The sequence below is a fragment of the Tachypleus tridentatus genome, chromosome 1, assembly GCF_004210375.1.
Source record: "Tachypleus tridentatus isolate NWPU-2018 chromosome 1, ASM421037v1, whole genome shotgun sequence".
In the NCBI taxonomy this organism is placed as follows: Eukaryota; Metazoa; Arthropoda; class Merostomata; order Xiphosura; family Limulidae; genus Tachypleus; species Tachypleus tridentatus.
The window spans coordinates 129330115-129355286 of NC_134825.1; the positions used below are offsets into that span (position 1 = coordinate 129330115).

Consider the following 25172-nt stretch of genomic DNA (forward strand, 5'->3'; position numbering starts at 1 on the left):
ATGCATCATTTTATATCTCAGTAATTACCTTATACAGTCACAGAGGTCATCGATATTTTTTTACAGCTTAATACAAGGATATTTATATATCATAAACCCTTCAGAGTGTTTAGTGTGTGTATAGTAACGTTATAAGTAACTAATTGTTTAAAATATGCCTCTAAAACTCTGTAACGACGTTTTTAGTTCCAAGTACAATATAATTTTCTTTCTTTTTACTAAATAGTTATAGATGTTTCATCGAACCTGGTTTACTGAATCGTTCAAAATAAAACTCCAAAACAACTCGAAATTAGGATAATGCAACGTACTTAACCCTCTGTTGCACGTTGTAAAGTATAGATAACAAATCTGTCTTTGTTGTTTAACAACGCTAGAAACTGGATTTCAATACCTGTGGTAGACAAATCACAGTTAGTCCATTGTCTTCTTGTCCTTAACTTCAAAATATATTTCACAAAATTATTTTCCGAGAATTATAAACCTGTTTGAATAAGCAAATCAAAGAAAACATTTTTACCCTATTTTCCTAATACATGTAATAGGACGTTAATGAAGTTTTTAATTCAGTATTTTGAATATAGTGACTGAATTTTTCAGATTACTTGAACTATCGTTTTTTTTTTTCACTTCATTGTACCTCGAAGGTTTTACTTCTAATTTAAAACGATTGCCTAACAGCTGGCTTTCATAAAGGCAAAGAAATGAAACATTGGTTCAACCTCACTTGTTGTACAGGTTTTCTAATTCCACGAAATATGCATGACCAACTTCTTCCAAAGGCTGTGTTAAAAGGTATGGTATTCCATTTGTCATGGTTTATGTAATTTGACAAATGTATATGGGCTCGGCATAGTCAGGTGGTTAAGACGCTTGACTCGTAATCTACATGATATTCAGAAATATCACATTCAAGCCGTATAGAAATAACCTGTTTTAGCTGTCCACCGTTATTGTTTTTGTAGGTGATAGATATTCACTTATAGCACTCCAGTGGGTGAGAGAGAAGTATAAGGATTCCCCTGGGTGGATAGCTTGTTGTGTAACACTTCGTTAAACCAAACAAACAATTCAATATAGATAATTGTTGTTATTATTATAGGAGAGGCTTAAAGAAGTAAATAGTAATTGCAAAAGTTAACAGTTCCTCCTTTCCACGAACAAATCCACTTTCTCGCTCGTGATTGCTACCATCTTTTGGGCTCATCAGTCAAAATCTTGCCGACCTAGCATGGACTAATGTTCTAACACTCGACTCGCAACATGAGGGTCGCGACCACGAATATGCCATTCTACACCTGAAGATGACCTAGGAAGGTCGAAACGTTGTTTTCTCCTTATCAGTAAGTGTTAATACCCATACCAGCCTTTCTGAGATACATTTTTATTTCGAGTGGTTTTTTCATCATCAAAAGATCATAAGGAAGGACTGCGTTAAAACAGCAAATCCCAACATCTGATTAATTATATTATAACCATACATCTTAAGCCATAAACACCGTCTATCAGTCTTAACCTCCAATTCACTAGTCTCACTTACGAAAATTAGAAATTAGAAGAGCGAGATGTCTGTGCTGAAGCCTACAACGTCCCACATCTATATGTAGACAGTTGTGGGAAGGTGACAGCTCTCACAAGTTAATAATAGAAAAAGATGAAAAATAAAAATAAATAGATAAATAAAAATGAAAATAAGGTACTACCATTTGGGGGTAAGTAAGATAAAACTTACCTCTTGAAGTTAGCATTCCTGCCTCCAATATGGCAGAGGCACTAATTAACACATCAATAAAGTAACTGTCGTGGTTTTATATGCGGTTTAAGGTGTGCATCTGTATAAATTAGTGCCAAAGTCTTAGACTACCATATTTTTAATTGAAAATAATTTATAGTAGGATTTCTTTGATTTTACTTTCTTTGTATTTATTTAATACATTTTTGTATTTATTACAGAATAATTTAATTTTATCTAAAATCTGTTTATTAAATCCATTAACTATTGATTTTCGTATTGGTATATCAACATTATTAATAAAATATTGTAATGTCTTACAAATTTTACAATATCTGAATAACTGCGAAGTTATAATGTTTATATGGGTATGACACATTACTATGTAAGGAGAATAAATCATAAATGGGAAAATCATATATTTTCTTTTATCAAAAATATTTATATTGATATCCTTTGTATCAATTACTTTAACTTCTAATTCTGAATAAAGTGTATCTGTATAAGAAATTGAAAATACTTTAATTTCTTATTCTGTTGGATAACATTAGATATTTCAGAATTATTTATGCTAATTAAATAATCAATATATCTGTAAGTTGAAGTAAAAATATCTGGATATGCATAGTTTTCAATAAATATATTTTCATGGTAATATAAATATAATTTGCTAAACAAGTTGAATAGTTAGCTCCCATTGGAACTCCTATCGCTTGTTTAAAAACACATCTATTGAAAAATATAAAATTATTATAAACACAGAAACTTAATATATCTTTTATGTTTTTGGAACTATATCTTCTTTATTCCAGTTCTATAAAAGGATAACAATATTGTTCTATTAATGAGTTTAAAACAAAGAAGAAATATTTGAATGGTATTGTGATATATAATGTTGTAAAATCAAATGTTTGAATACTATTTACCTGCCCACACTTTCTTAGACATTCTAAAATTGGCTGATTATTTTTTATTATCCAAAAAATGTTTTTTATTATTAACTCTTACATTTTCTATTCTATCAAGTAAAATATTAAGAAATTTATTTAATAATATAGCCAGTTGTTTGATAATTGTTTTTATTGAATTGGAAATAAATCTAAATTGAATTGGATACTTGTATAATTTTGGAATAGCATAAAGAAACGGCAAATCTACATAAGAATTATCTTTAGAAGAAAGTTTATGATAAGCTTTAACGAAATTATTAATTACTGTATCTTTGGATTGGTTGACAAGTTTAAAAGTTTGTGTATTATTCATTTCTTTTATCATAATTAATGCATAGAATGTTTTGCAAATTATACCAATATAACAGTTAGCTTTATCAGTAGAAACTGTAACATATTTTTCTTGCAGGTCTTTAATCTTATTTTTTAGCTGATTAAATGATAAATCTGTTTGGTATTTTTTAAACTTATGTGGGATAATTTTGTTTTTATTTTTTTAAGTGTATATAATTTCCAGTCTAAAAGCTGTGCAGATGGATAAGCTGTAATATAATTAAGTTTTAAAATATATTCATCAGTATTTTTCAAGAGACTTTAGAATTTTATTTTTATTGCATTTTGTTGTTATTCTGTATTTCGCTTCTTTTTTTATTGTTTCATGTAAAATTTTCTTTTATAATATCTAAATTACCAGTATAATATGTATATGAAAAGTATCAACAAATAAACTATTTTCACATTCACAAGGTAAATTATTAACATCATCTACATTTAGAATAGTCAAACTTTTATAATTATATATTAATGGACCAATTGGAACTTCATGTAATTCACACAGTATATAGTTGTAAACCTGTTCTGTCAAATTTTATTCAAATAAACAAATACAACTTTATTCATTATGCTGGTTTGAAAAGTAGATGGACATCCAATCTGGTTAATAACCAAACAATCGTAATCGGTGGTGTCTTAGAAATAAAGATTGGTTATACCCACTGAGTAGATAAGATATCCGTAAAATGAGACAATAAAAAAAATAATCCAGTTCCAGTTGCCTTAAATTATTAACATTTTCCACATTTATCAGATAACATAAAACGCTCTTACACATTTAATGGTTTCACCGTAAATATCTGCCTGGAAATTCTCTTAAAACCTGCCGAGGTAAACGTTTTCTTGTCTTTTACGACTTGTAATTCCAGTGTGTTTTCGATGATCTGCTGTTATCAAAATGTGGATAACGTTTTAAGTTATAAGTTTTAGAAGGATATTGAATGACACGAAGGATAATAGGTTGTCTTAAATTTATCTTAGTATTAAGAGATGAAATTCTGGTATATGGTTAATGAAAGACTACATCTCATTTTTATGACTGTTTCTCTTAGTGTCACCTGTACTTTGCCTGGTTCAGGGCTTAAACAGGACATAACATTTATGAAGCACTTCATAAAAAAGGAAAAAGAAAAAAAAGGAAAAGCGTTCTATAAGATCGAGTGGCATGTTCTTGTGGACGGATTACACTCGATAACAATAGTGGTCCTGAGGGGTGAAAACTGCTCTTTATCCTTTGTCAACATAATATATTACAGTGCTTCATCATCGGTGGAGATAGCCAGACAGGACTTCTACTTGAGTCGCTCTTTTCCAGCGTTAACACTGTTCGCCATGCATGTGTAGTGTGTAACAACCTTCTGGAAGTAAGAACTTTAAATCAATGATGGCGAAGCGCTAAGAAATGGAAAGCAATCAATCAGCCTGTCGTGCAGTCAATCAGTTATTCAATCGATAAATAAAATTATCTGTCTGGCTGTCTGTTTTGTGGTAAAAATGTTTATTTCTATTGAAGAAGAAGAAGAAAGGGAAAAAATGAGTATGAAAAAGTAAACGTGAAGAAAATTGAGTAGCAGGAAATATTCCCAAACCGCCCGAAGTTTTCCCGTTTCTAACGGCCAATAAATACAAGTGTAATAGAAAAAAAAATGCTTAATGGTGTACTTTTAATAAATCAAGTGAGTCAGTCTTTCAGCTAATTCTCCTGAAAAAAAGCACATTTGAAGTTAACTCACATAGTGGTCCCCCGCTAGGACAGTGATAAGACTTCAGACTTACACTGTTAAAATCGGGGGTTCGATGCTCCTCGGTGGATACCACAGATAGCCCGATGTGGCTTTGCTATAAGAAAACAACATACTTAAAAATAAATGGTTTATTAGCATAATCGCCTTTACCCTAAAATTACTAATGGAGAGGGTACTTAACCATAAAGTTACTGATAGAACCCAAGACACCCATCGGCTTTTTAAACACATTTTTAAACTGTTTATGTATTAAATTACTTTCGTAATCTGAGGGTCGTGGGTTCGAATCCCCGTTATACCAAACATGCTCGCCCCTTTCAGCCGGGCGGACGTTATAATGTGACGGCCAATCCCATTATTCATTGGTTAAAGAATAGCCCAAGAGTTGGCGGTGGGTGGATGACTAGTTGTCTTCCCTCTAGTCTTACAATGCTAAATTAGAGACGGCTAGCGTAGATAGCCCTCGTGTAGCTTTGCAAGAAATTCAAAACAAAACAAACCATCCAGTAGAATGATGTTACAATGTATCTAGATTAAGCGTTAGGTCCATCCAATAGAATGGTGTTATAAGGGATTTTACTAATCAGTCTGGTAAGTTAAGATGATTATGCGTTGAACAAGTACTGGGCTTCACTTTGTATAGATGTGTGTGAATCTGAAGTTAGTATATTTTATATGGGAGCCGTACGTCTGTTCTTCCTTCTGCCATTACCTCTGCCACTAAAGGTGGACAGAGTTGTTGGTTTTTGGTTTTTTTTCTCACTCTGTGTGTATATTTATCAGCACGATTTCTTGAAAACGGCTGAATAGATTTGAACGAAAGTTGGTTTACGTCTGGAGTATTACTCAGCAGTAATTAGCTTTTAGAGAGTCAAGGTCATCAAAAATTCTTTATCTGTTAACATGGGAACCAATGTTTCACACTATTTTTGCTCTAATGAATATCAAGTCATAGTTACAACATATATATTATCGAATATAGATAGAGTAAACAGACACTTAGTGTTTGAAATGTCCAACCTGAATAACGGCTTATGCATCACATTTGTTAAACAGGCAGAGGAAGTGAACCAGTTAGCACAACACGTAGCTTACACGATTACTTTTTAACTGAATAGTAAGATTGTCTGTCCCAATTATTAGTCCTACTCCCTACACACACACACACACATTTCAAAGGGCAAAGCGCACTTAGGGGCGTATCGCGGCTCGAACTTTGGACCTCCTCCTCTACTAAGCCACAGTGTGGACTTTAGCTTTATACAAGACATATTTTAGAAGGTAAGACGAAAGTCAGCTATCAGTAATCTAACATAACGTGAACTATAAATATGTTTTAAAACATGAGATGAAACTCGATTATCAGTGATCATACATAGCATAAACTTACAAGAACATAAAATGAAAATCTGTTTAGTTATCATGGAGAACATAAACTACGAGTGCCTATTTTTAGAACAAAAGACGAAATTCAGTTATCAGTAATCGCACATACCAAATTGCAAGGGAATATTTCACAAGAAAACCTAGTATCTGCTGTCAGAAACATTCATTTGTACGACCAGTGAATAAATTATACGGTATACGTATTTAATATGGGAGCTATGTGCATAAATAATTATTAAAGGGCTTCAAGACTTCTTTTTATGTTGCTGTGAAAAATTAACTTATTTTTTCCTTATTGTAAAATTTAATAGTAATTCAGATTAATTGTTTAACTCGCAGGATTTTCTTCTGGAACATGCATGAGTGAAACTTAATTCTTTTGTCAATAGAATAGACCACTTTGTTACTTTTAAGTCTGTATTTTCCCTAAATCACCTGAAGCATATTCTTAGTAAATATCTGGTCTCCATAAACCTTTCCTTAAACAAAAGGTCTAGTCGTAAAGAATATGACTGTTAGTGATTTACGTACCGGTCTTTATATTCGATGGTCGATGTTTCGCGTCCCATTACCACAAAATCGCACTTTGAGGCCGAGGGTGCGCTGTAAGAGTGATGGTCAAATCCTGCTATTTGATTATAGTAACTAAAGTATGGGCGGTAGGTACTGTTGACTAGCTGCCTTCTCCCTAATCTGTTAGTTCAAATTAAGAATGGTTAGCGCAAAAATCCCTGTGTAGCTTTAGTTGGTTATCTGCAAACAAACAAAACTGCAAAGAATGTGTGATTAAAATAGTTGTGCTGATGGTTGTTGTTTATAGTTTAAGCGATAGTCAAACTAGAAGAAAGGCCTGTAAAAGATCTGGGCTAAAAATGAACTAAGGTCGTGTTTATGTTAAGAATACGATTTAAATACTTGTTATTAGTTGTGGAGAAAAAAGTAAATAGGAAAGAGCAGTTGTTTGATTTTCTGAAATTTATTCGGATATAAAATGTTTTCCTTTAATACACTGTTGTTGTCATTGTAAAGCCTAATTGTTAATATTCACGTAATGATTGTGTCTTAACTTTGGACGCTAGTTAAAACAAACTTAAGATTGATTGGCAGAGAAGTTAAATTTAACCACTTTCAAAAGTTGTTAAATATTTATTATGTCTAACAGTGTCTAATTATGTCTATTTTTCCCATTATATTCATCTATTTGTTAATAATGTGCAGAAATAACCATTTTAAATCATTAAAATTAGTAGTAATATAAATTTTCCACGATTATCGTTTTAATGAATTTAAGTGAAAAATAAACTTTGTGGCATGATTTTTAATGACATTTACATGCCACTTTCTTTTAGTCATGAATGGAAACCCTGTGGTTCGTGTATTATAATTAAGAGATTAAACAATTTTCATATTTGACATCAATTAGGCGTCCGTATGATAACGTGTTGGGGACAAGGCATACAGCTTCCATTTATCAAACAAGAGACAGAGAAAGTAAAGAATTACAAAATACATATTTGGTGAAAATTACGAAGTACGCGATTCTCTCATGTATAATATTGTCTTTTGGGTATGTTTGTTTTTTAACGTATTGAATGAATAGTATTTTAAGTTCGTGTACACGAAGTATTACGTTTTTTCACATAATGACGTCACGAATGACATCTATATCAGATAATTTTAAGCTATGGTTTCAACTTTTGATGTTTTCGTCTGTTTCTAGTTTGTTTATTTTTGGTATGAATCAAAATGTATTCATCCACAGTACTTATTTTAATAAGTTCCGATCAAGTACAAGTTGTGTAGATTAGAACTAAATAGCAACTCAAATTTGTGTCTAATTCTATAAAACAAACTGATAAAAAGTGCATACTGTTATAAATCATTAACCAAAGAAATGAAAACCTATGATGAATGCGTTGAATCATCAGTAGGTTATTTTGACTGCTAACGACGCTTTCGACCTAATCCTAAAAATGTTTCAAGATGTGTCACCGACCAGCATAAGTTACGTAAACTGTTATACTAAACTGTAAAATGTAATTCGCATTATTGCATAAGAAATATTAATAAAATAAGTATAGTTTTCAAAAGAACCTTTAAACACCATAGTCAATAAGACAGATAAAACTAAGCGAATAAAATGTAGCTGGACACTGCAAATTAAGATATAATCGTAGTGTGACGAGACTTGTATTACTTTTGAAAGTTTGAACTTGTTTGTAATTTTCCAGAACAACTAAAGTAAAGATTAGTTATAGTGAAAATGCATCAGATTAAGTTAACAACATTATTAGCAGCGGTAACCATTAATATATTTATGTTTAACTTAACATATTTCACGTATAATTTGTCACGACAGTACACTGACAGGATTAGCAACCCTGAATTAAAAAGAAAACACGAAATTCATACGGATACGTTAACAAAAATGTATAGAAAGACAAATTATAGTTAGCCTACTTACTGTGGGAATACATGTGTTTTATCCAGGCTTGTATTGTGAAGTTTGAGTTTATTTGAAACTTATCCTTATGTATAGCGAGTCATCAAGGTTGTTCCAAATACAGTTCTCCACCCCGATTTCTCAATCTCATGACTTGAATATATCTTTTCTTTTCTTCTTCCTTGCATCAACCGCCTGTGGAATTTGAGCACGCACTTAAAACTGGTTGCAGAGTCGAAAGAGTGAAAGACCGTCCCTGATTGGTTGAGAATACGACTGTGTATGTCCCATAGGGAGAGTAGATCGTCACGCACCGTGAACTTGTTGTTTCTGTCCAGCTGTGGAGTATGGAGGAGGACGTACAATTCCAGCTGGTAACAACGCAGGAGAAAATTAGTTTCAACAATATTTTATTATAAATTGATCGTGATTTGGTTACTTTAATGTTGGAAAAAAATAGTCCACTTTGATCTTGCTGTGCCTATGTGAGGTCAGTGGTCCTTCGGGCTGCAATAAACCTACTGTTGCTCTAACTTGTAACGCAAAATCAGTTCCTTGGAAGTAGGTATAGTGGACGTGTCGTCGGGTTGGGTCTCCGTTGTGCTAGTGCGAGCACATTCAGGTATGTGTTTATATGTAAACCATAGCACGTTCCATGAGAGGTTATGTGATGAACGATTAACCAGCTAAGAATTGATATGAACCAGATTTTGATCACGTGTCCCCTTTAGTCTAACTACGATAGTTGTGTGCATTGACTTGTACCTTATTAAAATTGGGACTGGCTAAAATGAGATTGACCTAGCTATTAGTACTACGTATCTACGTATAAGCAAAATGAATAGAATGTTAACTATTCTGATTTGATTTCACTCATATGTTCTTATAATTGTAGTTTTTCTTTTACATAACATTCTTTTTTTCCATAAGAATGAATCTATTTATTTAACTTTATGTTTACATTATGCACACTGAGAACCCTAGTTTTAAAAGGTTATACGAAGGTGGATTATGTAGGTTATTGGTAACGCTGAACTTTCGTTTAACACAGTCTTTCAAGTTTGTTTTCATTTTGTATGTGGATATGAAATGTAATTTATATATATATATATTTTGAATATCAAGGCTTTTATGTATAATTATTCTGCCCTTAGTGTGCTACTCGGTTCAGTCTGTGACACACTCGTAAATTACCTCGATTGAAATGATTGTATCAAGACGTAGCGTCCTATCTATGTTTATGAAAAATGCTGTTACACAGCCAGGCGTTGATTTAACCATGTGTTTGATAGCAACAATGTAAAAAAAAAAAAAAATCAAATGAGTAATTGTGTGATACGATCGTTACTTTCAATTAACCAAGTTAAATGTTTTTGTTTTTTGTGCACACTTCGTAGGTTCTTCATATCACAAACCGACAACTGACTTCTAAGTTATATTAAATAACATAAAATGCAATTCATGAAACATCCATAATTTTTAAAAATATGTATATTAACGCTGCACATGTAATTTTAGTGTAATATAAACTAATGCACTCGTAATAAAAACACAACCAAAATTTGTATTCATTATCATTAATAATAAACCAAATACAGATAGTTTTACTGTTCACTTTAATAAAACAACGTTTACATCGCGAGCTGATTCAACTTTTATTCTTTATGAAATGGAAGTATGCAGCCTTGAATATCAATTTTAACCACGCACTCTGTCACACTTGTACCACAGACAATGAGCATGCGTTAACTGTGGACCTCGCAATGGCTTATGGGTGTCTATTTCCTCGTGGGAGACGGCTATTTTGCGAAATATTGTTGATTGAAGGTACGAAAATAATAAAATATAGCTAATTCGGAGTTTCACTTTATTTCACCAATTCAATTACAAATAATTGATAAAATGTTTAATCTTGAACAAAGTTGAAGTATATGTGTGTGCGTAACATGTACTTGGAATATTGTTACTTACATGTAATTCATAACCAGTGAAACTTGTGAATACTAAATCATAAGAAATTCACGGAATATTTAAATTTAATTCAAAGTACTTCCTTTTTTGTAAAATAACTACTAAAATGATATTTTGTTGATCACAGAACCAGCCACAAAGAAACAAACAACAAAGAAGGTTCTTGTTATTAGCCATGAATACTAAAGATGCAATTTAAAAATGATGAGTTTAGTAGATTTTGACTCGGGTTTCTAGCAAACTTGGACTGATTCGTTGTAAATCTTAAATTCTCAGTTTGGACAGCGTATCGTTCAACACACGTGTTTTGAATTTCGCTCGAAGCTACTCGAGGGCTATCTGCGCTAGCCGTCCCTAATTTAGCAGTGTAAGACTAGAGGGAAGGCAGCTAGACATCACCACTCACCGCCAACTCTTGGGGTACTCTTTTACCAACGAATAGTGGAATTGACCGTCACGGCTGAAAGAGCGAGCATGTTTGGTGTGACGGGTATTAGAACCCGCGACTCTCGGATTACGAATCGAACGCCTTAACCAACCTGGCCATGCCGGGCCTAATATACAAGTAATTTTTTTTACAGAACTGTAAGATGTATCATTTGGTTTAAAAATAATAAATCCATCTGTATTTTTAACCAAGTCAGAGCCTGTTAATTTTTAACTGTATCTCAAGAATTCGTTGTATTCTACAAGGACCTTTCGTTTTTGTTTCCATTTTAGTTTCGTAATATTTACCAAAAATATTTTTTTTGAAGTTGTTTTCAGAATGGAAGTCCTTTAAGTCAATTTAAATAACAGTATTTGATTTTTATTTTTTTTATTGTTTATGGAAATTTTATATAATATATAATCATTATTTATTATGGCTTTATCATTTTTACTGGTGTACATGTGTTATATTTCGACTTTGTTAAAGATTGTGTTGTATGTAATATGAATTATTTTTTAATGAGTTTAGCTAAAAAAATTAGTGTTGAAGCTACGAAAGCATTACCAATAAACCAAAATGCATAAGAATAATAATAAAACAGACACGATATATTTCACACTGGATCATGACTTGAATATTTATGTAATGAACAAATTTGAGAAGTTCGCAGCTTAAAAACAGTGACTAAGACTTGCAGAAAAGAAAATTTTCAATAACACTATTTCCTGAAAACTAACCTCTGAAGTCACGAAACCGGTAGAAAAAATTACTGAGAGAAGGAAAAAAGTGTGATATTCCAGTGTTTTCTTACATGTAATCCCATCACACCAAACATGCTCGCCCTTTCAGCCGTGGGGGTGTTATAACGTGACAATCAATGCCCCTATTCGTTGGTAAAAGAGTTGGCGATGGGTGGTGATGACTAGCTGCCTTCCCTCTAGTCTTACACTGCTAAATGAGGGACGGCTAGCACAGATAGCTCTCGTGTAGCATTGCGCGAAATGCAAAACAAACCTAACCTTACATGTATGTATAAATATGGGTTATTGAACGGTATTAAAAGAGATAATTAAATATTTTACTGCTGTAAAACTGGTTTAAATTTATAAATAGGGGAAGTTTAGGCTTTACAAATTATTTCACGAACTATCTCTATGAAGAATGTACACATTCTGTTTATACTTTCTAATACAGAATCTCTGCATGTTGTATACACCAAGTTTTAATTTTCGTGCCATTACTTCTCAGTTCCAAGGCTCATAGCTTGTCACTTGTTTTGTTTTTAACTTGTATACGTACTGGCTTTTAATTGAGAAAAACATTACATCAGTTTTGTCTATGAATAATGGAAGGCACGTTCTATCACACTTTTATGCGAACTTGTGAGCGATGTTTCCAGTGTTATCGAGTTGATTTTGGCTGTTAACAGTGTGGCATAGCGTGCTTACATGAAATTTTTGCTGCAGATCGCGAGAAGTCGAATTATAGGATGTTAAACTTATTATTAATTAGTGGTTAACGGATGGCAAACTCAACTACAAATCAAGTTTAATTGTTTACAGTCGTTAGGACAAGCATCGGAAGAGCCGCCTATGATATGCGGTTATAACTGATTGATTTACTTATCGCAGTCTGAGAGGTAAAAGTAGATGTTTTTCGTAATAACTCGGACATAACAGGTTTGTAAACTACGAGTGAAAAGCATTACCCTGATTTTCCCCACAGAATATAAATGTGTAAAGCTATATTTTTCGTTTTTGCCCTGAAAGGCATTAGAACAAGTTTGTCGGAAAAAGCGCGCGCACACATACATGGGCCCGACATGGCCAAGCGTGTTAAGGCGTGCGACTCGTGATCTGAGGGTCGCGGGTTCGCATCCCCGTCGTGCCAAACATGCTCGCCCTTTCAGCCGTTGGGGCGTTATAATGTGACGGTCAATCCCACTATTCGTTGGTAAAAGAATAGCCCAAGAGTTGGCGGTGGGTGGTGATGACTAGCTGCGTTTCCTCTCGTCTTACACTGCTAAATTAGGGACGGCTAGCACAGATAGCTCTCGAGTAGCTTTGCGCGAAATTCAAAAACAAACAAAAACAAACACACATACATACAATGGGAAAGTTTATCATTAGTAGTATTATTTGGTTGTATTCGCTGTTGTTTTGGAAGGAAAGATGCACGGTAAACAGAGTATGTATAACATTTAATATATCTTGGTACTCGTAAAGTTTCACCATAGTTCATTCGTGTGGCATGTTTCTTACTAGCATAGAGCATTGTTGGGCAAACTATATTTTATGGTGGAACCACTCTAAACATGCATTTTATTATGCTCCTACGTTATGTATGACCTGTTTGTATACATACTGAACATGCGTAAATTTCAAGAGTGAATAAAATCAAAATTAAGAGTAACAAATGTTTTTATTTCTTTTGAAGTTCATATGTCATACTATGTTGTAGCCTACAGAATATAAATAATACTTCTCGTGATCCATGGCATGTGCACGTGCTACTGACGTCACGACAGTACAAATTGCAGCGTTAAGCGTCCCTTACGTGTCATTTTAGTGCCTACTGACTTATAGACAGCACACTACTGTATATTTGTGTTCATCAGTAACACAGCGGTAAGTCTACTGACTTACAACTCCAAAACTGTGTTTCGATACTCGTCGTTGGCGCAGCACGATAGCCCAGTGTACAGCTAATTACAAGTAAACCTATGCCAATAGTTGTTACTGTATTACTCAATATTAGTAATATTTTAAGTCTTTTTAAAAAAAAAACTTATTTTTTATCTGTATGTACAAATAGTGATAACTGTTCGCTCCCCTTCGACTCTCCGAGGCCTGGTAGAGGAGCGCCCCGCCCCGACAGTTTTTGAACCACAAGCATATAGGACGTCCTCGACAATCCATAGTGTTGGTTATACCCGTCTTGTTGTATGCGTTGTTTTATAATAAACCAAGATATATAGTAGAGGTTTCAGCATACATAGTTTAGTGCAAGTTTCAAGATGGTTAATATATATGTAAGCATTGCATGATTTGTATGTGTGTGCGTGTAATAAAAATAACTTTAATGTGCGTAATAGTTTTAATTAATTGTCTTCTTTCTGTTTTTACGTCTTGTTCGCGGGTCTTGGATTTCGGGGGGGGGTGTTGTATAGCAATAAAGAGATCTCTTCCCTCGAACAGGGAGTAAGTCTGTGTTAGTGCAAAGTAATCATTGCCAATATTGCACCATGACAGAACGATTCGGGAAATCTGCCTTTATACAACACGTAATGGTGTTATCATAATATTTATATTGTGGAAACAGGAGTCTAGTTTTACATGTTATCATCAGTAAAAAAAAAAAAACAGTATAGTCAGACTAGTAACACTTGTTGTGAAGGTGGTTTAGAGTACATCAGTGTATACGCTGTGAACATTCTCGTTATTTAACTTCTCTCGGCGATGTGCTAGTTGTGCCCAGTGGCTAGCATACCGGGCTGTGTATCCGTTAAAGTATCGCATTACGTTGTGTTACCGAGAAAAGTAAATGTACTCGTGCAGGGCACCCGAAAGTATTATATTTCAAGAGTAAATAAAGCCAAAGCAACAGTAACAAATGTTTTAATTTCTAACTTTTATAGTTCATATGTCATACTGTGTTGTGGCGTACAGTGTATAATGTTTCTTGTGATTCATAGGACGCGCACGTTTTAGTGACATCACGAGAGTACAAACTGGCACGTTACTCGTCCCTTGTGTGACGCCATTTTAGTTTATACCGACTGACAGACAACAAACTAATGTGTATATTTGTGCAAGTGGTTAAAACAGGTGACCACACCAGGTGGTTGGTCTTCGACTAATTATCGTGGGTAGAGGTACACGCGCTCCGCTCCTTGAGGACATGAATACATTATAGGAGTGATGGTCAAAACCCATTATTCGATTTGATTAGCCCAAGAATTAGCGGTGGGTGTTCTTGACTAGCTACTTTCCCTTTAGTTTATTTTAGTAGTTAGCCCCCGGGTAGCTTAATTAGGTGACATAATTGTGTTATAGACCGTAACAGATATTTGCTTATCTTCAGTTTAAGCATCCATCAGCGTATGACGAATATAGTTTGTTTGTTTATTTAATTGTAATTTCACTTTGAACAAGACTGCTATTGGTGGTTAGTCTTAAAACAAATCACTGATATTTTCTTTTCAAAAATTCGCTTTTCTATCTTGCTTCTTCGCTAGTTAGTCAGTGGTATATCTACCATTCGTTTTCAAATCACCATGTTTGTTCTGGATACAGTCGACGAGTTCTAAACGTCTCGTTGGAAAACCTCAACGTTTATCTTACCCGTAGTTATTTTGCATGCTTTCTAATTTTAGTAGCCATTACCTTCGTCTTTAGATGTTTATTTACTTAGTTCCCAGTCGTTTATCCTTTCATTTATACAATCTATTGAAACACACTAGATTCGCTTTGATAAGTTGAGATAAGGTAGTGGTATTTTCCGAAGGGAAGACGGACCACACCAAGCTGTATGATTTTGTTTCCATTAACTTCAATCTTTCTCGATTTAGAAACTCGTTGCGGCACCTTTGAATAATGAAATTAAACTTTTTTTTTTTTTTTTCTAAACGCCATTCGTGTTTTGAGGAACCGTAAATCATGTTATCTTCTGGGGTTTCGTTATAGTTATACCAGAGGAGCAGATGATATTTATTTCCATGTGGTATTTTTGAACACGTTTCTTTCATGACATTTCTTAACATTCTCTTATAAACAAAATATTTTTGAAAGACGCGAGGTTGAGTACGTAGAACATCGAATTTTTATACGTTTCATCTAAACTACACTACAATTGACGCATCCAGTATATTATAAAAATGTATTATAGCACGTTTAATACATAAATATCTGGCGTTGTAAGCTATTATGCTTGTCATTTTACTGACCTCCCCCCCCTCCCAACTACCCATCAGTTTGATCACGCGCATGCTCGTACAACATTATCGACCACGTTAAGGTTATTGTATAATTGAAAAAAAGAAATCTTTCGTAGATTTATCTTTCCGAAGTATAGCCTGAGGCATTATTTTCCCATGTTAAATTCTGATTTAAAGAAGAAAAAAAAACCAGTATTATAATAGCGTACGTAGTGCTGCAGATTCAAAGACACCTGCTTTTTCTGCGACCGTCATTATTTGACGGCTCTCCATCACATGTGAAAGATCTGGACTAGTGACACGTTACTGGAAACTTCTAGTGTCATCTTAGTTTCTACGGTGAAAGTGATGCAGCTATTCAAGATACTTAAGTTCTCATTGTCAAAGAAATTTTGCTGTTGACCTCGCACCACAAGTACTTCAGGGGAATAAATACGCATCTATTATACATAATACTAAGAAATCACGCAACATAAAAATTTAGGCGAAATCACATTCTGCGAAACCCTGGTACTCGAAAGCCCCCTCCTCCGTCCCTCCCGAAAACTCTTGGGTAATCAGTCGGGCTTGTAATTGTTTGGGTATTATAACATACTGAAATGTTCTTCAGCTTTTATTTTAAATTAAGTTTTAATAGTAATACACTGGAAATGGTAAATCACGACTCTCATGATAGGCGAAGTTTTGTCGTGAGAATAACACACCGCGACTACAAGAACATAAGTGAGTGTTTTAAAAATCAAAGTAGTTATTTTATTGCCCCCCCCAGTGCCATAGCGGTATATATGTGGGGTTAAACACAAGAAACCGGGTTTCGATACCCGTGAGGGCAGAGCATACAGATAGCCCATTGTGTAGCCTTGTGCTTAGCTTACAAAACTGCAAACACATTTTGTAGTCGACACTAAATAACCGAAATTTATATCGTGTCACCTGGTGAAGTGACGCGTAATGTGGCATGGCCTAGCGCGTTAAGGCGTGCGCTTCGTAATCTGAGGTTCGCGCCCGAGTCGCGCCAAAACATGCTCGCCCTCCCAGCCGTGGGGGCGTTATAATGTGACGGTCAATCCCACTTTTTGTTGGTAAAAGAGTAGCCCAAGAGTTGGCGGTGGGTGGTGATGACTAGCTGCCTTCCCTCTAGTCTTACACTGCTAAATTAGGGACGGCTAGCACAGATAGCCCTCGAGTAGCTTTGTGCGAAATTTCAAAACAAACAAACAAACAGACGCGTAACGCCGTAGATTTACATCACTGTGTATAAGAAGGAAGATGATAAAAGAAAAAAGGGATTTTCCTAGATATAAAAATTAATAATTCTAATAACTTGATTTTTTGCTGAATTATTGCTTAACTTTGCAACTAAATTTTTGACGCACGTACACGAGATGCTCTGATGTCATTGTGGTTACATGACTTTACTGTCTCAGTATGACAGTAAAACTTTTAAAACACGTTTGTCTTAGTCTGTTATCCGAATACACAAGATATGGAAGAAAAAAATTGTTCGAGTATGTATAATATGGTATGAAAATTTATTTATACAGTTGCGCCCTCTTACTTGATGTTTATGATTAGTTACTAGACTCTTACGCGTAGGTGTGAGGCTTACAGATGAATCTCAGATTGTTGTATTCGTATTTTTGTGTGGGTAAAATATTTACAGGTACATCCGATCCTTCTCACGTTGTTGTTTGTATCGCAACTTTATTTATCTCAAGTCTATGTTCGGCGCTTTTTGCTTTGGGTCTAGTTTTCTTAAGACCAACGAAATACAGTTGATGCAACATAAATGGGCGGTCGATATATATATATTTGCCATCATCATGCCTGGTTTAGGAAATCTTTCATTCGACGTCATACAACCCCTTCCAGGCTGGAATGTTGGGTCATGTTTGTTACGTTGGCGTACCGGTCGTGCAAATACACGGGTGTGGTAATTAGGTGGAACGTCATTAGTTTTTGTAACCGCCACTAGGGAATTTATACAGTCTGATACTTGACCACTCGACTTTTGTTTTTCTCTCTCCTCTCTCATTACATTGGTTACTATGACAACCGTACCTTACCCTTCATACGGCATGCGTGTGGTTCTCTTACTGCCTGTTTTAAATTGACGATACAGTTTTGAAGCTGATATTAAAAAAACCATACCACACAGGACATATATTGTGCTTAGCTAATATCCGTGTCAAGTATCGGTTACTGTTTGTATTAGCCACATATTCATCACTCACGTTTCCATTACTATCATTTTATTTCTTTGACATCATAAAATTTGGGATTTATATAAATTTTATTAAATCTCATGGTTTACCGTTCGGCTCGAAAGTAGATTTATGTGTTTCAAAGATTCAGGTGGACTGGTACCTGTAACCAAACTAAAATAACGTTTACAAACTTATACGCGAACCGATTTCTTTAAACTGCTAACTGCTACTTTATACACGGATATCTAGACAGCTTGTTCAGTATTTACAAACAGTTAAACCAATATTTGTAAACAGCCACCAGAACTAATACGTGCAACAACAACAAAAGAAATCCAAGTAACAGGAGTGCTGTGAAATTGACAAGTATTCTGTTCAGCCTAAAATATGACAGTCTAGGACTAGTAATAAGACAGAGGTTTATGTATTATAGTTTTTCAGCATATACATTCCTCCATAGAACAAACAACGTGAAAAAAAAACAAGTTTCAACGAACGAAATACGTCTGTAAAATGTCTTGTTTCTCAGACAGTAGGTTTTATTGAATTTGAAAAATATTTCCACCAGAAGAAAGCTTAGTCATGTTTTTTACTTGTAAAGTTATGTATTGTTATTGAGATATCTTCATAAATGAATGAGATATTCCAGAAACATTGCGTGTACTCCACTCCCCCCGGACATATTTGCCACTTTGAAGGAAGCAAACTCTGGATTACGGATTTAAATCGAGCTGTCGTTCTTGTGCTTGAAAACACTCACCCTGGCTTTCTAGTTTCCTTAACCTATCAACGTGATGCAAGTGTCAGACCCCATATGATCTTAGAATCACTCGCTTCTCCTAGTAACAAGAGTTGAACAAATTGTCTCGCCTTCTATCATTGTATTTTCCATGTCGGAAACTTTACCTTGGATTATATATACTTTCGTGAAAGTAGCCTTTACTCGTTCTAGAAATAATTGAACTTTTTTTCTGAGTTAGTATTTTCCTATGTTACGTTCCAATGTTTACTAGGATATCTTGGATTATACTCTCGAGAAAATAGCTTTCATTCGTTGGTTGCAACGTGATTGATTGCGTAGATATTTGTTGTTGTAACAGCTAGCAGGAGATTCACATTTCTTCCTTCTATACAAAGGACATGTTTTAGTGGAAGTTGTCTTCATCTTGATGCACATGTATTGGTCAGGCTCGTTTTCTAAGACGTTTTTGTCTTTGTCTTGCGACTACTTTATTGTATTCCCATTACTTACACAGGTTTTATTGCTTATATTTGAGAAGAGATTTGTTACAAGGTGTTATTTCTTGATTAGTTGAAAATAACGCAGATGGGAAAAAGTTAGTGCATATGTAGTTTCTTTTAGAACTTGCTAGAGGTCTGAAGAATGAAATGGCCGATTTTTTCAAATAAAATAAGTTTTATTTTTTCTAAGAGTGTGGATCAGTAAATCTCAATTACGTACTGAACGGCTGAAGTATAATTTATGACACCTGGTGGTTAGAACACTTCTCTTGCAATCTGCTGATTGCGGGTTTGAAACCCATTACTGAACATTGTTGCTCTTTTAGCCTTGACGATAAATTTCACCATTTGATTAGAGTAGCCCAAGCAGGTTGTATTGACTAGCTTACTTCTAAATTAGGGACAACTAGCACAGATAGTTTTCAACGTTCAACAAATTATTTATTTGAACTTTTACAAGATCCCTTTTATTTGTGGTCATCTCTCAAGGGATTTCCGCTGGTTTCTCAGTTTTGCCAAGAATAACTTATACTGCGTTTTGTATTTAAACCTTCATATGTAATAAACGTGTATACATAATTTGCTTATGTATTTTGTTATTTGTTTTATTATTGTTGTTTAACTTAACATCGAAATATCTAAATACCATACACACAAACTGAACAAGAAATCGTGGTTTATGGTAATACTACCCAGAAATTAAATTATCTATAATGTGTGTGTGCGTGTGTGTGTGTGTGTGTGTGCGCGCGCGCGCTGCCAGCTAATCTTTATTGAACGCCCTCTGTTGACAGAACTAGTGTGATAAATATTGTCAGTTTTAAGTATTCGAGTTGCTAGATGTGTGGATTTAAAGGATATATGTATATAATTTTGTTTGAGGTTTGGAGGGACGAATATTTGAATGTCCATATCTATCTATTAAACTCCTACAATACAAACTTGGTCCATCAGACAAAGTGTAACGACCAAAACTACTTGTCCAACGGCCAAACTGTAGTGACATCTACTGGTCCTTCAGCTAATTTTTTTTTCTTTCTCGGACATCGGGTGATATCCGTTACACTCTCGTGTAATGCAAACTTTTGATACATTGTTCACAGGTAGAACTGTTAACTTTTATAAATTTCACCATTGTAAAAGAAATTATCATAAAAATGTATTTGTTTTTTATTTCCCGCAAAGCTACGCGAGGGCTTATCTGTTCTGGGTGTCTAATTTAGCAGCGAAAGACTGGAGGGAAGGCAGCTAGTTATCACCATCTACCGCCACTCAAGAGTAATTATTTAAAAAAGAGAGAGAGAATAGTAGGACTGACTGTAACATTATAACGCTCTCAAGGCTGAAAGGCGAGCATGTTTGATGGGACGGGAATTCGAAACCGCGACCCTCAGATTACAAGTCATGCGCCCTAACCATCTGGCCATTTCGGGCCAAGTAAAAAATAATAATAATAATAATGACTTCTGATTTAATCCTTGTTTAAAAAATAATAATTAGAATATGTGAGATTAACAGGTGTTCATTTCAGTGTAGACTTCCAGTGGCGCAGCAGGCTTACAATATTAGAAATCGGATTTCGATACCCGTGATGGTCATAGCACAAACAACCAATTATGTAGCTTTGTGCTTAAACTATAAACAATACAAATTTGGTAGTCAAGGGATGGCAGTGTTATTTGACAATTGACTGTAAATCAAAGGTTTAAGGGCCGTAGTTTCGTAATACGCATATTTCCCCGTATTGTTATGTGTGGTTGATGTAGACGTTGATACTAAAATTTATTATAGTGATAACTTGCAGAAGTTGAGTATCAAATTTCGAAACAATAGAAATTGAACGTAAGAGAAAAAAGTACATAATTTTGACACGTGCCATTTACTTGTATTATAAAGTTAGTGGTTTATATACATGTATATGTTTATGGGACACCTATTCTTGCTTATTCCAAAATACAAAGCTGATTTAATCAAAATTCCATTGTAAGCCAAGTTTCGTTTATGCCCTCAGTAAGCACTAAACTCGCTTGCCTATTTCAGTAAGAATTCCTTAGTTATGTAATAGTAAGTAGGCATTAGTATACAAACCGGAACTGTTGAGGTCCACATTATAAAGATTCGCTTTACTCAAATTGCCTCTTGCGTGAGTTACGATGATGTTAAGGAGGGGTGGGATGGGAATGTTCACTTCAGTTACACTACGTAACTGTACAGTAGTAAAACTAAAGTTTACAATGCATCACGGATATGTGAACAGGATTGATTGGTAAATAAGAAACGGATTATGTGTGTGTATGTACGTGTGCCCACGTGTGTGTGTGTAAATTCACCTCGTATTTATTTATATGCCGATTGTCGTGAAACGCTTGAAGGTTGTTTCCAAAGACGTGAAAAAAATAATGTTCAGAATGTTTTTTTTATCCATCAGCTTTTCTAGCCATCGTGCTCGTTCGAGTTTGCATTTAAGAAGTTAATGGCAGTTGATGTCAATTTCTACTTAGTGTTAAAAAGGAGCTGCCTTAATACCATGTAGCATTTCTTTTATGAATACGATGATGTAAGGTGCCTTAATAAGTTCGCTACCATGGGCACATCAAATATATATGGTACTCTAGTGTACTGCCATGGTAGTTTGCAGTTTTGTTTTGGTTGTTGTTTTTTTTCATAAAGAAAAGACCCTTCTCTTCTGGCTTAACGTTTGCCAGTTTCAAGTTTCTGATAAATAATCAAATATCAAAACGTGTCTTTTTAAAAGTTCTGTATGTAAAAATAAACCTGGCAATAGAAGATTTGTCTGTTGATCCAACATAAATTGCCTCGTTTATTATAATTTTCTAGATTAATTGTATTTATGTAAAACTTCTTGTTCTAGGTATTGAAAGACCCGACAACTACCGTGTAGAAGACCTAAACTTGAAGCAACGTATTCCCATATCTATCGAGAGAGAGAGAAACAGACATCGTGTATTTCTTTGTTTTGTACTTCTGATGTGTCTGGTTCGACAGCTGAGAGTACTATCGACTTTCATGGTTATAATCTATTTGCACATTTTTATTATAAATTATCTTTATATTAGAAAATGTTTTAGTTAATAGTGTCGTGTAAATTCGAGCTACGAACGTTGTTGTAGTATAAATATTTTATGACAACATCCTAGTATGAGGAATGTGACATTACAGAATATGGATGCTTTGGTCACAGCGTTGTTACAGTTTCGCATAACTTATAAAAATGCCCTGTGTCAAAGATGTCATCAAAAAGCTGCAAGCATTCTCCAGACGCATCCAGAAGCCTCAAAGCTGTGCTGCTCCATAACGGGAATAAGTATCCGTCTCTTCCCCTGGCTCATTCGGTGCACCTCAAGGTGCACCTTGCTAGAAGCTTTGAAGTGTGATGAGTATGGCTGGTAGGTTATCAGAGACTTCAAAATGGTGGCATTCCTGATGGGTCTCCAAGGAGGCTTTATCAAGTTTCCCTGTTATCTTTGCATTTGGAACAACAGGGACACAGTATCGCATTACAACAGAAAGCACTGGCCACAACAGACCGAGTTCTCTGTGGGGAGGCACAATGTCAAGTGTGAACCACTAGTGGACCTCCAGAAGGTTTTTCCTATCATTGCACATAAAATTGGGTCTTATGAAACAATTTGTCACGGCTCTTGATAAGGAGTCTGCAGCCTTCAAGTACCTACGAGACTTCTTCTCTAAGCTGTCTAAGGCAAAGGTCAAAGCTGGTGTCTTCGTTGGACCACAAATAAAGGAGATCCTGGAGCTCACAGAATTCCCCAAGAAGCTCAATTGGAAGGACAAAAAAGCTTGGCAGCTTTGTCTTGTAGTGGTTCGAGGCTTCTTGGGCAATCACAAGGCCGAAAATTATGTGGTTGATACTCTGGTGAAGAACTATGGCGAAATGGGCTGTAGGATGTCCCTGAAAGTCAATATCCTTGATGCTCATCTTCATAAATTCAAGGAGAACATGGGAGCATACTCAGAGGAGCAAGGCGAGCATTTACACCAAGAGGTACTGGACTTTGAACGCCGCTACCAAGGAGTGTATGATGAAAACATGATGGAAGACTATATTTGGGGGCTGATACATGGAAGTGATTTACATTACAGTCGCAAATCTCGAAAACCTACTCATTTCTAAACATTTTTGTTCATTTTTGTATAACTTTATTATAAATACATGTAAAACTTGATTCATATGTTGTTTTATTCAGACCTTATGTAAATGAAAATGTGCAAATTTGCCCGTTTTTACATAGAAAATAAGTTACTTTCTAAATTTCATTATCCAAGTCACAAAAGCAAAGTTTGAAGGGAATAATGGCCATTTTCTGTGCTTTTACAACATAAGCAATTAAGAAATAACACATACTATCCAGGAACACAATTTTGTTACATAGTGTAATTTTATTCGTGATTTTGGTTGTATTCGCTTTTGAAACAAAACACTTTCGGGGACCCTGAGGAAATTCAGCTTGTGATTACTTTGAAGCTGAATCACTTTTTAAATACTACATATAGTATATTTTCTCACAAGACTTAGAGTGAATCCCTTAATTTTATGTCTGTCTCCACCCTCATTGGGAAAAACTGGCGCCACCTTTGTGAGCTTACTAATTTCTTTAACTTTATTGCACAGTGGTCTCAAACAACTAGTCGTACATGGTTGTTTTGAATAATAAAATTAATTAGATGGAAAAAAAAGTGCTGTTATTATGATCTCTTTTCTTTTTATTCTTTCTCCCGTTGGTTTATCAGGAAAGTTTAAGGTTTATAATGCTATCATTCTGGGTTCTATATAGTGTAGCTTTGAGACAAACAAAAACTATCACTGTCAGGTATTTTACGTTAATATAATTTTTGCTTTATCTGTTTAGCTTCTTGTGATTGGTTGAACGAATCGTAGAAAGAAAAAAAGCCTTTGTGAATGTTAAATTTCTCTTTGAATTATTTATGTTTTATTTCAATGAGCTGGTGAAGAGCCGATAGGTATAATTCTAAACGTTTTTAGTGCTCAAGTGCTAACCTAACAGCAAATGATGTTCCAGCACGAGACGTACCAGATCGCATTATGATCGTATCTTATTGAAATATTCATTACATTGCTTTTATTAGCATATTTTCAAACTTGTTGGCTTTACCGTAATAAAACTTTCGTAACAATTATTTCAATTGTCTCCTTGTTCATAAATAGCCTTTATTATGAATATCTAAATACTCTCCGTAGCAGTAATTGTCTTATTTTCTAATTACATGCGTCGTTGCAAAACAGCGAAGCAATGGGATGTTTAAGCCAAAGAAAAATGACTAAAAGCCCTACCTGAATAGTGTTCTATTTCTTTCTTCATATTGATGATAAATAGCCCTAATCATGTTTTGAATCAGAAGCATGCACAAATAGTACATCAGATAATGCCAGGCTAAGAGCAGTCCAAGCAGTTAACGTGTCGGACTGTGGATCTGTGGTTCGCGCACCTTTATCATAAATAAAATAATAATAATAATAATAGGTTTGCGGTCAAGTCTCACATCTCGGTTAGAGTTGTTCATGACTTGTCGGGGGTCGGTGTTAATTAGCTACTTTCCTTTTGTACGTAACTTCAAAATTAAGGATAGCAGAGTTTCGAGAAGTTTCGCACGAAATTTAACTGTTTAGGAGGTTTGGTTTACTACTAAAACGTGTCATTGATTATTCTACAGTTAGATGCGATGTTAACCCCTTTTATTAGGTTTAATAACTTAGTAATTTCGTAAGTGCTCTTCACATAAAGATTTGTAGGTTAAT

The 25172-nt window shown here is 34.6% G+C and overlaps 1 protein-coding gene and 1 long non-coding RNA gene across 16 annotated transcripts in view; one reads left to right on the plus strand and one right to left on the minus strand.

Annotated features, from left to right (window-relative positions):
- The window catches only part of LOC143223520 (plexin-A2-like), a 224718-nt gene that overhangs the window by 40914 nt on the left and 158632 nt on the right, over nucleotides 1-25172 (plus strand). For 2 of the 15 annotated variants that reach the window (XM_076451633.1, XM_076451610.1), the window contains exons 1-2: nucleotides 8921-9211; nucleotides 22248-22405. The exons of 7 other annotated variants lie outside the window; for them this stretch is intronic. The gene's annotated coding sequence lies outside the window, so the exon portion shown is untranslated. Of the gene's footprint in view, nucleotides 1-8909; nucleotides 9212-22247; nucleotides 22406-25172 lie in introns of those variants that run through there. 6 more of the 15 variants (XM_076451654.1, XM_076451623.1, XM_076451602.1 and 3 more) reach the window with 5 other exon arrangements.
- LOC143223601 (uncharacterized) lies at nucleotides 3525-8798 on the minus strand. Its single transcript, XR_013012975.1, has 2 exons — nucleotides 8611-8798; nucleotides 3525-4373 (listed from the first exon to the last, which is right to left on the minus strand). It is a non-coding gene; the product is annotated as an uncharacterized LOC143223601 (long non-coding RNA).